At 36.4% G+C, this 11620-nt stretch overlaps 1 long non-coding RNA gene across 1 annotated transcript; it reads right to left on the bottom strand.

Moving 5' to 3' along the window:
* Positions 1–421: 421 nt before the first annotated feature.
* Positions 422–970, bottom strand: LOC149563623 (uncharacterized). Its single transcript, XR_016363569.1, has 3 exons — positions 886–970; positions 706–783; positions 422–504 (listed from the first exon to the last, which is right to left on the bottom strand). It is a non-coding gene; the product is annotated as an uncharacterized LOC149563623 (long non-coding RNA).
* Positions 971–11620: the final 10650 nt, after the last annotated feature.

The raw sequence follows: 11620 nt of genomic DNA, 5'->3' as shown, positions 1-11620 counted from the left end.
TAGATCATTTCAAATCTCAGTACAAACTCAACGATGAACACAATTCCAAAACAAAACTTATTTATTGACCAAAAGAATACCTTAGAGCTTCTCTTAGATTGAGATTCCTATGTAGATTTACTATTATTTGAAGGACAAATAAAAAATGAGCAGCAATCAAGTGTTGAAGAGCAAGGAGAACCTAACACCAAAAAGGTTCAAAAGGTTGTAGCAGAGGTAAAGAGAAAGGATGCTAATGAAGAAAGAAAAAGAATTTTGTTGCAGGCATATGAGAATATGATGGAGATTCCTAGTGTGGGGAAGATAGCAGTAATTGGTAAGAGTTATGTTCAAAACATATAAGCTACAAGTCTAGTTAAAATATACATTAGATTAGATTCAACAATAGCAAGCAATGTTATTCAGAATTAGATTCAACAAACCTTAGCAGTGTAAATAGCCATCTCCTCTAAACTGGACTCCAGACACGAGGGGGCATTCACATACTCTTCCCCTAAAGGTATCCTGAAGAACAAAAGCCACTATTCTTGAGTTTGTGAATTGCACCTCGAGATGAATGAAGTTTAAAAGGAATGAAAATTGTTTTCATACATTTAAATTAGGATGTAATATTTATTCATAAGTATATACCTTGCAAGCACTTAAAATTGTTGTTATATGTGTTGCGGGAAAAGAAGAAGTTTATACTTATGTGTATAGACGCACTTCCTGTATGCGATCCAAAGCTCGAATGTTATCAAGTGTGTCCAATGATGGGGAGAGACCTCCGTGCAAGCAGAAGATCTGCAATGAAACAAAAGAAAAGAAAATTTTCTTATAGTAAGAACAAGTTTGTTGTGTTGCACAGGGTACCAACAAAATAGTGTATAATATCTTTTTCTTTACCTGGCTTTCAATTTAGCATGAGAGCCTTTAATAGAAAAGTCAAGTTGATAACATATTTAACAAGAGCTGCAGGGCAGCATAGTTCCTGCGTAAGTCCAAGAAAATGTGTGAGGATTTCAGCATAGTGCATCTTACTTCAGCATTTCATGTAACACAGCCAAATCCAAAAGAAATCTCGCAGACAAACTACCTAAGATTTATAACCTTTATCTTCCAATATCCAATGGCTCCTTATAGGCGTTAATACAAAGAAGCCAATTGTCAAAAACTGTGGCAGTAATAAACATTTTGAAAAATAAAATTGTATTAGGTATAAATAAAAAATAGTGAAGAATGGTGTAGACTTGTAGCCAGAAGATAACACAGTGAAAATTGATGAGCTCTTTGTTATCACCCACCTCTTTGTTCATACCTCGTTGTATTGGTAATTTATGTGTTTCATTATTCTTACTGGTTATATATTGCCTTTATTATGAAAATTCAATTTAACCAATTAGAATATGAGTGCAGGTGAGTCCATGTACAGAAAGAGCAGTTCTAGATCAGTTATCTAATTACTTCAAAGAACGACTTGCAGGCTATCCATCAACTGCTAGTGAAGATGAAAGAGTGGTAAGAATTTGTTCCCTTCATGTTGGGGATAACTATATCCTTATACTTTTTCAACCAACATATGTTTCAAAGTGATTTTTTACAACATATTTGCACTGCATCAGCTTGCAGACCCAAGTACGGACCCCAAAAGGCAGGTGGCAACACGGTTGGTACGAATAGAGAAAAAAAATGCTTAACACGTGCCTAGAAGCAGTTAATGAAATTATTGATCGATTACCCGATCTTGCTGTAGCTCCATGTTCCAGTCCATAAAGTCCCACATTGAAATGAAAATTTCATTTGGGGTCTGAGTTGGAAGATTGTCTCTTGGTTGAGGCCATTCTATAAGTATTTGATGTTTAAATCTGCTGTATGCCATTCTGTAAGTATTTGATGTTTAAATCTGCTGTATGCCTGATGTCATGTAGCTTTTTACATAATGTAGGTCTTCTTGGAATGAAAATTTCTCAATTATTATTTTTAGAATTCGTTATTGGTATAATCTCATAGGTATGATATATCTCATTAGATATCAATTCTGTAGAATATATACTTTAACCGACATGCAGATTCATGTTTTAAGTGAAGCTGTGTGGTGGATATTATTGTATGATTGCATCTTAAATGTCGGCAATTAGAGGGCTTCCTATACAGGTCTAATTTTTAACTTGCACACCGAAGTTCATGGCAATATATTGAGATGTGATGGCACTTTTCTACAGCCTGAAATTAGTAGCACGTGAAAGCAATAATGAATGGTGATGAGAAACTGAAATATTGAAGTGCAAAGTGTCAGAATCAACAATGTTCATGACTGAGGGAAGAGAGCAATAGTTTGTCATATTAAAAATAGTGACAAAATTTGTCTATTCAAGTCAGTGCTGGGTTGAGGTGTTTGTAACATTGTACAGTTTGAATAATATCTTAATAATGCCATGTTATCTTGTTTATGGATTTTCCATATTGCTTTAAAGGCTATGAGACATGTTTTGGTTTTTGAGTATAAAAATAAAAATTAACAATTTTATTCAAACTGCAAGTTTCTTACATATATTTTTTGGAAAAGACATTTTCTTTCTCCCTTTGACTGAGACAATGATGTTGGGAATCTGTAAATCTGTAAAGTAACTGCTAATTACTCAAAATAATTAGATCCCATTTCTGCAAGGGCCAACAACATGACATCCCTTTCTACTGCCCATAGCATTATTTGTCCTTTTGCAAATATACAAACTAGGATCCACCTCCCTTAGGCTTTTACAAGCTCAATATTAATGGAGTGTCCAAAAGTAATTCAGGGCGGGCAAGAATAATGAACACCATAGGAGGTCACTTTGAATGAGTTGTGGTAACCTTTTGCCAAGTGATCCACACTAAAACGATTGTGGAAGCCTCTTAATATAGGTTCACAGAAATGTGAGGCTAAAGAATGAAAGGCCTTCCTATTGAAGGAGATTCCCTCTCCATTCTTTGAGGCTAGCAATTTCCATAATAAAGAGGACGAGGAAATGAAAGTTTTTGATTTTATGGGTAAAATATGTTTTCAAGGGGCCCTGAAACCTTTTAGAAAGCCAAACATTGAACACAAAAATAATAGCAAAAGAGTAGGCAAAAGAAATATGATATTAAGCGACTAAGACATGGAAACACTAAAAAACATGGAGAACATCTCTGTCGATGCGCATCTCTGAAAAATAATGGGTTTATTTGTCTTACACCTTGCCGATGCGCATCTCTTCCTGACCCTCTGAATACCTCGAGTTTGCCTCTCCCACGCACGCGCCTTTCCTTTCAGAAGAACCCAGCTGTGTCACGCAATTTCATTCAAATGAGGGCTTTTTAGCTTTTTTTTTTGGTCTTATATCCCGCTGGCATTGCAATTGTGATGCCATCGGGCTAAAATTGAAAAAAAAAAAGCCAAAACCACATTACCTTCTCTTGCCGTCGCAAATTGACCCCTAATGTATTAGTGACAGATTTGAACATTACTCCAAATAGAACTTTGCGGAATGACATGGAATAGTAATTTATCTTCACAGGATGCATGGACAAGATAAGTGCAAGGAATTAGAAAAAATAAACACCTCTTAGGCCTCAATAGGATAGTCGTGTACATATGCATTAAATATGCTTATAGGGCCTAATTTTTAGGACAATACTCAAAATCAGGGCTTCAATTTTGAGTCCCAGCAACCTCATTACAATGTGGCCCAACTGTTGGTTATGCTTTGTATTTGATTTGGTTTTGGGTTTGAAGATTTAAACCAAGTGGTTTATTGTGGGGAGACAAATTTGTTTACCAATAGATTTTTGGTGATTCTACTAGAGACCAAGAGCTAAGATCAACATCTAAATATTTGTTTCCTCAATTTTATGATTATCTCTAGATGCCAGAGATTGGAAAATTTGTGTAAAGACCATGTTGTCTATGAAAGCCATGAGAAGGATAAGGAAAAATTCTTCTCTCATGGAACTTTATCAAATGGATGATAAAGTGTTGCATGAATTCATGGACATCTATAAAGAAAGTGTATCTCAAGCTGTAAAGAACAACATAAGCGTGGAAGAGGCCTCCACATCGTGGTTTTTGTGGAAAATTCTATGTGTGAGATTTCACAAATTAAAGGACTTACAAGAATGTGTAAAAAGTGCAATAAATTTGAAAGAAGAGTTTATGGTTGATGATGAAGAACCTCTAGTGATAACCATCTCTCACATCTACTTAGTCTTTGATGATCAAATCTACCCCCAAGAAGCTTTGGATAAAGAGGAAAGTTTGCCTAAAACTTTATTATCTTCTAATATAGAAAGTTCCTAAAAAATGATAGTTGTCTCCTTTGGAGCATTTTAATTGTGAAGAATTGCAGAATGTTGTTCAGTCAGAAGCTGAAAATTTGGTCTATGTTGAAAGTGTAAATAAAGAGATTTCTCTAGGCATAAAGATTCATGAATAGCACATGGAGGAATCTTTTCATTTTGGGAATTAATATTTCAAATAAACAACAAGTATTGACAAATTTTCTTTATATACTAAAAATTTATTTGAGGGAAGAAATTTTGAAGTGAACTTTCGATGTGTATCAACCAAAGTGCAGATGTTGACCAATAATTTACTTTTAGAAGAGGAAGAAATTATGTCCATATTTCTATCATCTCTTGAATCAAAGGAGTTCCTAAAAATTGGTTTAGTTGTAGAATCATCCATGATTTGGAATCTCAATCAGCAGCAAAAGGGAAGTCAACAACCAACTTAGCAAGAAGAGTTGCATGTGCAAGAAAAACCTCATGTTATGGAGAGATGCTTGGTAAGTGATGATAAAGAGGTCAATACTTGTGATTTTCAAACTATATTTTCACCAGATGAAAATTTCTAATCCATTTCAAAAAAGGAATTTTCTCCTACAAAGCTTGGTTCTATGATTATTGAAAGTAGTTTTGAAAAACCATTGCTCTTAAATATATGTCATGAGGATAGTTCAGGTTGTAACATGCATGAAGAAACAGTAAATTCTAATTTTTCTTTTGCATGTCAAAGAAATATTGTGACTGATATGATAGTAGTAGAAAATCAATTAAAGAATCTCAATGATGAGATTATTTGGAGTAACATGAATGTCTTATACTCTCCTACTTAAAATATTGAGGATTTTGAAATTAAGGATAATCCTCTCTTCATTCCTTGTGGTTTACATGATAATAATGAAGAAGAAAAAGATCATATTGAAAATTCTAGCATTATGAACATGCATCAGCAAAGAAAGGAAACTACAGCTAGTCGAAAACATGATGTTCAATTAGAAGTTCCCTTAATGAATAATCCACAGTTTCTTGAGATAGCTAGAGATTACATAGTGGATGATGTCCACAAGTGTTAGAAATTTGTTCAGCACTCCCCTTGGGATTCATGACAAGGACCACCTCCTTTATACTATAAGTTGAGTGATTATATCAAGCATTTGATAGATTGGTCTTTTCATACAATGACAACATCATTCTAACAAGTGGTATTAGAGCTTGGTCACAAGTTCAAATCCTTAAAGCCTCAAGTAACACTAAGGGGGAGATTGTTAGAAATTTGTTCAGTGCTCTCCTTAGGATTCAGGACAAGGGATTATCTACCTCCTATGTACTATAAGTTGATTCATTGCATAGGGAATTAATAGATTGGTCTTTTGGTGTAATGGTAACACCATTCTAACAATAGGATCATTGAGGTGCATGGTGAAGACAACCTAGGTACAATTGAGGTAAATGATATCTTAAGCTTGATGCCTTTGGTTTCCAAATACAAAGATCTTGGAGCTTTCTTTATTGAGTCCAATGTTATCCATAATGTGATAATTGATGAACTATAATTTAGAGTTTGAGCATTTGATGAGAAGATTGAATACAAGGCTTTCTTGTTTGATCTCACCCCAACTTAAGAGAAGTGGTCTCAGCCCCAAATTTTGGAGGCGTTCTATTTTAAAAGTGAAGTTTTTGATGAACTTATGGGAGATAGACTTTCAATAGGCCTAGTTCCAAGATATGCTTTGAAATTCTCTACAAGGCTCTTCCCTAATGCCTACCTCATCCATGGTTTAGCCTATTTTTCCCAAGAGAAGGACGTAGCTATTTGTGATACAAATTACTTCACTCAAAATGATGGTAAGATATTGTAGCCTAAAACTTATGATGATTCATGGTGGTTTTAATATGACTATCACTTTACCAAGTTCATGTGCATGATTAATTAGAATTCTTGCCACTTGGAGCTTGCCAAACAAAGACAGTGTGGTGATCTTGCATTCAAATGCAACTGACTGACTTGGAAAGGCTCTTATTTTTCTCAACATGTTGATGGCTTCATGTAAGTATTCCATGTCTCTAAGTGTCGTGGTAGGATCTTCTTTCCTATGTATATGTTATAAATATAATCTTGCTCTGCAAGTTTTTTTGGTGTGTACTTTAACTTTCCTCGCTTTAGTTTGTTGTTGGTTTGTTTTGCTTTCCATTTTGTTTTGGTTGTTGCCCTACTCTCCCTGCAAGTAGCACCTCTTTATTTTCATGTGCTTTGTCTCCATTACCCAATGGACTAGAAACTAGTCTTTTGACCAAAAATGTAGGATTCTTTATGCACCTTTCATATACATACTACCTAGTCAGAGCCAATGTTAGTATTTTGTACCCCAATTTCGAGCTTGAAAATCTAGTCTTCCTAAAGGTCTTTTCTTGGTTTTCTTTGATTCTCCTCTGATCAATATTGAAAAGTGTTTTGTGAAGTCTTGTTTTATGAAGGCAATGTTCAGATTAATTGTCATAACAACAAACCAAATGACACATGTGTCATAGTAGAAGATCAAGTGAATAATTTTAAATGGTACAAAAAAAATTTGAAACGCTTTTACACATTGAACTAGTTACAAGTGATTCAAAAGTTTAGTGGGTCTGCTTTGCACCAAGTTGCAAAAGACTTTGGAACTATGTGGGATCCATTTTGGCAGCTTAGTTTTAATGATTTAGAAGTTTAGGGATTCAAGTTTTATGACTCAGAGCTCAGTTCAAAGTTTAGTTTCACCATTTAATAGGTGCAAATGAATGTTTAGTATTCAAACTTCAATGTGCAAATCTGAGACTTAAAGTTCATAGTTCAACACCAAGTTTGAAAGCTCCATTTCCACCATCTTAAGGATGCAAATTTGTCAGTTACAAGCAAAGTTCAAATTCAAGTTTGAGGTTTGTATGTTTTGGTTCAAAAATTTAGATTCTAAAGCACAAGCCAACCACTTCAAGGTTCAACTCAAGCTAAACTAGGGATTTGGAGGCAAAGCATGAGTCTAGAAGTTTGGAAACCAATTGATGGAAGCATCATTCAAAAATCAAAATAACATAATGGACATACAAAATGTAGAAAGTGGTTGTGATACATTTGGAAAAATGTGCAACACCATTATTATTATCTACCACACAAAGGTCTATACACCTAATGTCTATATACCTTGGCATAGGTGTTCAATAGCTATATGTACTAGATGTAGCATAGTCTAATAAGATTCAAGGAAGAGGCATAAGTCATGAGAGCAAGTGACACATTTGGTAGATTTCCATTGACCATAAGCCCATAAAATGTGGGGACCAAAGCATAAAGATAGATCTCAAGTTAGGTTCTAAGATTGTAGCTAGCATGAAGTATTTATGATATTGGTAAATATTCTTATAAAGGAGGCTCAAGAACTATTTATAAAATTCTAATGGGTAGAACACTACATATAGATGATAGGTCTGAGTTAGAACTACAACAGGTTGGGTTAAGATTATCTTTTTAGGGCAAGAACAGACCACAAGGTTTTTGAATGAAAATTTTCTAAGTGTCTTTTATTCATGTTGGCAACCAATAAATAAGTCATAGCTTAACAAATTGTCAAAATCCTAGTACACGATGTAATAGAATTGTAAAACAATAATAAACATAACAACTATTCAAACTAGAAGGAAATCTCCCAAAAGACTTGGTATGCATGCAACACTCAGTCTCAAACTTCCACGTTACAACATGCAACATCTCCACATTTTAAGCAATCCCAAAATACTTGGGATTCTTCCTACCATGCATGCTACTTCTTCAAGGTATTGGGCTATCAATACCTCCCCCGACAAGTGGGACCTTGTCCTCAATGTCCTTGGTAGGAAAGTGTTGCTTCAAAAAATCTACATCTTCCCAGGTGGCCTCCTCCATAGGTAAATGATGTCACTGCACTAAGACTTCTTTGACAAACTTATTGCCTTTCTTAACCCAACAAGTATCAATAACCTAGTCTAGTTCAAGTTCCACTTCACCTTCCTCAATGATCGGGGGTAATTCCTAGCTAACATTTTTGCACTCCCCAACATACTTCTTTAAAAGGGACACATGAAACATAGGGTGTATATGCACTCCCTCTAGCAACTGAAGCTTATATGCCACTTTTCCAACTCAATGTGGGATAGGTTATGGCCCAAAGAATCAAATGGCTAGCTTTTGATGAGCTCTTTTAAAATTACTATGTTGGCAATAAGGTTGAAGCTTAAGGAACACCATGTCACCCACATCAAACTCGATATCATGTCTCTTCTGATCAGCTACTTGCTTCATCTGATTGATGGCCACTCCTAAGTTACTTTTTAGTTGTTGTAGCAGTTCATCTCTTTGAACCAAACTGTGGTCTACTTCATTCACTGGTGAAGGCCAGCTTGATAGAAAGGAATGGTTGGTGGCAACCGACCATAGAGAGCTTGGAATGGTGTCATACCAGTGGAGATATGGTATGTGATATTGTACCAAAATTTTTCCCATGGCAAGAACTCCACCCATTTCTTAGGCCACTGATGAACAAAGCTACAGAGGTACTATTCGAGATAGTGATTCACCACTTCTATTTGGTCATCTATTTGTGGGTGGTAGGCCAAGATAAGGTTGAGTTTGGTCCCTGACATAGTGAAGAATTCTTGCCATAATTTATTGATAAATATAGGATCATGACCACTAACTATGGAGTGTGACATTCCATGTAGTTTGATTATGCCCTCCACAAATTTTTTTGCCACTATTTTTGCAGTAAAAGGATGAGTTAAAGGCATGAAATGGGCATGCTTACTTAGTCTATCAATGAAAACCAACACGGTATCCTTCCCATGCAAAGTTGGTAAGCCTTCAACGAAGTTGAGCATAATATCATCCCATACTTGACATGGAATGGGCAAAGGTTGGAGAAGTCCAACTGGTGCGAGAGCCTAGGACTTGGTCTTCTGGCAGACTTTGCATGTAGCAACATACTCATGGACATCTTGGTACATTTTAGGCCAATAGAATTGTTGGGCTAGCCTTTTGTAGGTTCACAAGACTCCTAAATGGCCTACAGGCTTACTATCATGAAACTCCCCCAATATTTTCTTGCACAACTCCTGTATATGGTGCACCACCACTTCATCTTTAAAAAAATTTAGTCCCTCACGTAGCTTATATGGGCCTTCAGGTTTCTCCTTGGCTATTTGGCCCACTTGGCCTATGTAGGCATCCTCCTATGAGGTCCTTTTGATATCCTCCCATAATTGAACCTACGACACAAATACATAGTTAAGAGTTGGGCTATTGGGCTTGCAAGATAGAGCATCAACCACAGAATTGTCATGGCCTGGCCGATAGACAATCTCATAATCATATCCCAACAGTTTAGCCACCCATTTTTTCTATTCTAGTGTTGCTACTCTCTGCTCCAAAAAATATTTGAGGCTCTGTTGGTCTATTTGGATGCATAATTTCTTTCCTAGTAGGTACGGATGCCATATACGTATCGCTTCTACTATAGTTAACATTTCCTTAGCATAAGTAGACCATGATCTCTTTGTGATGCCCAATGCATGACTCATGTAGGTGATTGATCATCCTTGTTGAGAGAGAACTAAACCTATCTCTTCCCCTAATGCATCAGCTTCAATGGTGACATTTTCATTGAAGTTGGGCATGGCTAGCATTGGTGTGGTGGTCATAGCATTCTTGAGTGCAAGGAACATAGCTTCAGCTTCATCACTCCAACAAAATTGGCCCTTCTTGAGGAGATTAGTGAGAGGGCAGGAGATGATGCCATAATTTTGAACAAATTTCCTATAATATCGAATGAGTCCTAAAAAGCCACGAAACTCTTAAATGTTAGTAGGACAAGGCCACGAGACCATGACTTTGATTTTTTCCATATCTAACTTAACCCCCTGGTGCGTGACAATGTGCTCCAGGTACTCTAACTTTTGTAGGCCGAAGGCACATTTTTTTGATTTGATGAAGAATTTGTGTTGCCTTAAAATTTCTAGTACACTTTTTTACATGCTATAAATGAGTTTCCCAAGTAGGACTATAGATTAAAATATCATCAAAGAAAACTAGGATATTTTTTCTAAGATGGGAGTGAAAGATAGAATTCATGAGAGCCTGAAAGGTGGAGGGTGCATTGTACAACCCAAAGGGCATAACTAAATATTTGTAGTGGCCATTGTAGGTACAAAAGGTAGTTTTAGGAATATCTAGGAAGTGAACTCTTACCTAGTGATATCCTGCCTTGAGGTCTAGTTTGGTAAAATAGAAAGCACCATGAAGCTCATCCAACATATCTTCAATTGTAGGGATGGGAAAGTGATCTTTTATGGTGACCGCATTGAGAGCATGATAATCTACATAGAACTGCCAACTACCATCTTTCTTTTTTACCAATAGTACTAGGGATGAAAAAGGGCTCATGCTTGGTCATACAATTCCCTGATTCAACATCTCCTATACCTATTTCTCAATCTCAGCTTTCTGGAAGTATGCATATCTATATGGTCAAACATTGATCAGTTCCACCCCTTCCTTGAGAGGAATACAATGCTTGACTTTTCTTGCAGGTGGGAGCTTAGTGGGCTTGACAAAAACCTCCTCAAATTGCATTAAAAGCATGTGCATGTCGGGTTGCATGTCCCCTGGTGCTATATCCAGTGATAACTGCATGCAAATGGTGAACATTGTGTGGCCCTAATGCATTTCTTTGGACATTTCCTTAGGAGAAGAAGTTTGTAACTGTTGGTTATTTGACCCTTAGAGTCTCTAAGGCTCATTCTCCCACTCAAACTCCATGGTCAACTACTTCCAATTACATGTGATCAACACCAACATTTCCAACCACTAGACCCCGAGTATGATGTCGAGACTTGCTATGGTAAGGTCATAAACAGTGAGAAAAAATGCAACACCCTAAAGATTGATCAATACCTTCTCAAAGCTCCCTTAACAGCTCAATTTCTCTCCATTGGCTACCTTCATGATGAACGCGCTGGTTGGTACAATTGGTAGTCGAAGCAAGCAAGCAACTAAATCACTGATGAAGTTGTGAGTTGAGTCACTGTCAATAAGGACCTCCACCTCCAGTCGTCCAATCTTGGAATTTACTCTCATCATCTTAGGTGAAGACCATCCTATGAGTGCATGTAGTGAGATTTCTAGCTCAGCTTTCTCCTTGGTCTCCTCTTCCATTACTTGCTTGTCTAACACTTCTTCACATGTGAAGGTTTTGATGCCTGTAGGTCCTTTCACAAGCATCAATTGTGGACCTTTGCATTTGTGTCCTGAAGTAAACTTATCATTACAATTAAAGCA

This window comes from Cupressus sempervirens, chromosome 4, assembly GCF_028749045.1.
Source record: "Cupressus sempervirens isolate cs-2001-9-10 chromosome 4, ASM2874904v1, whole genome shotgun sequence".
Lineage (NCBI taxonomy): Eukaryota > Viridiplantae > Streptophyta > Pinopsida > Cupressales > Cupressaceae > Cupressus > Cupressus sempervirens.
This window is presented reverse-complemented; position numbering and strand designations above follow the sequence as displayed.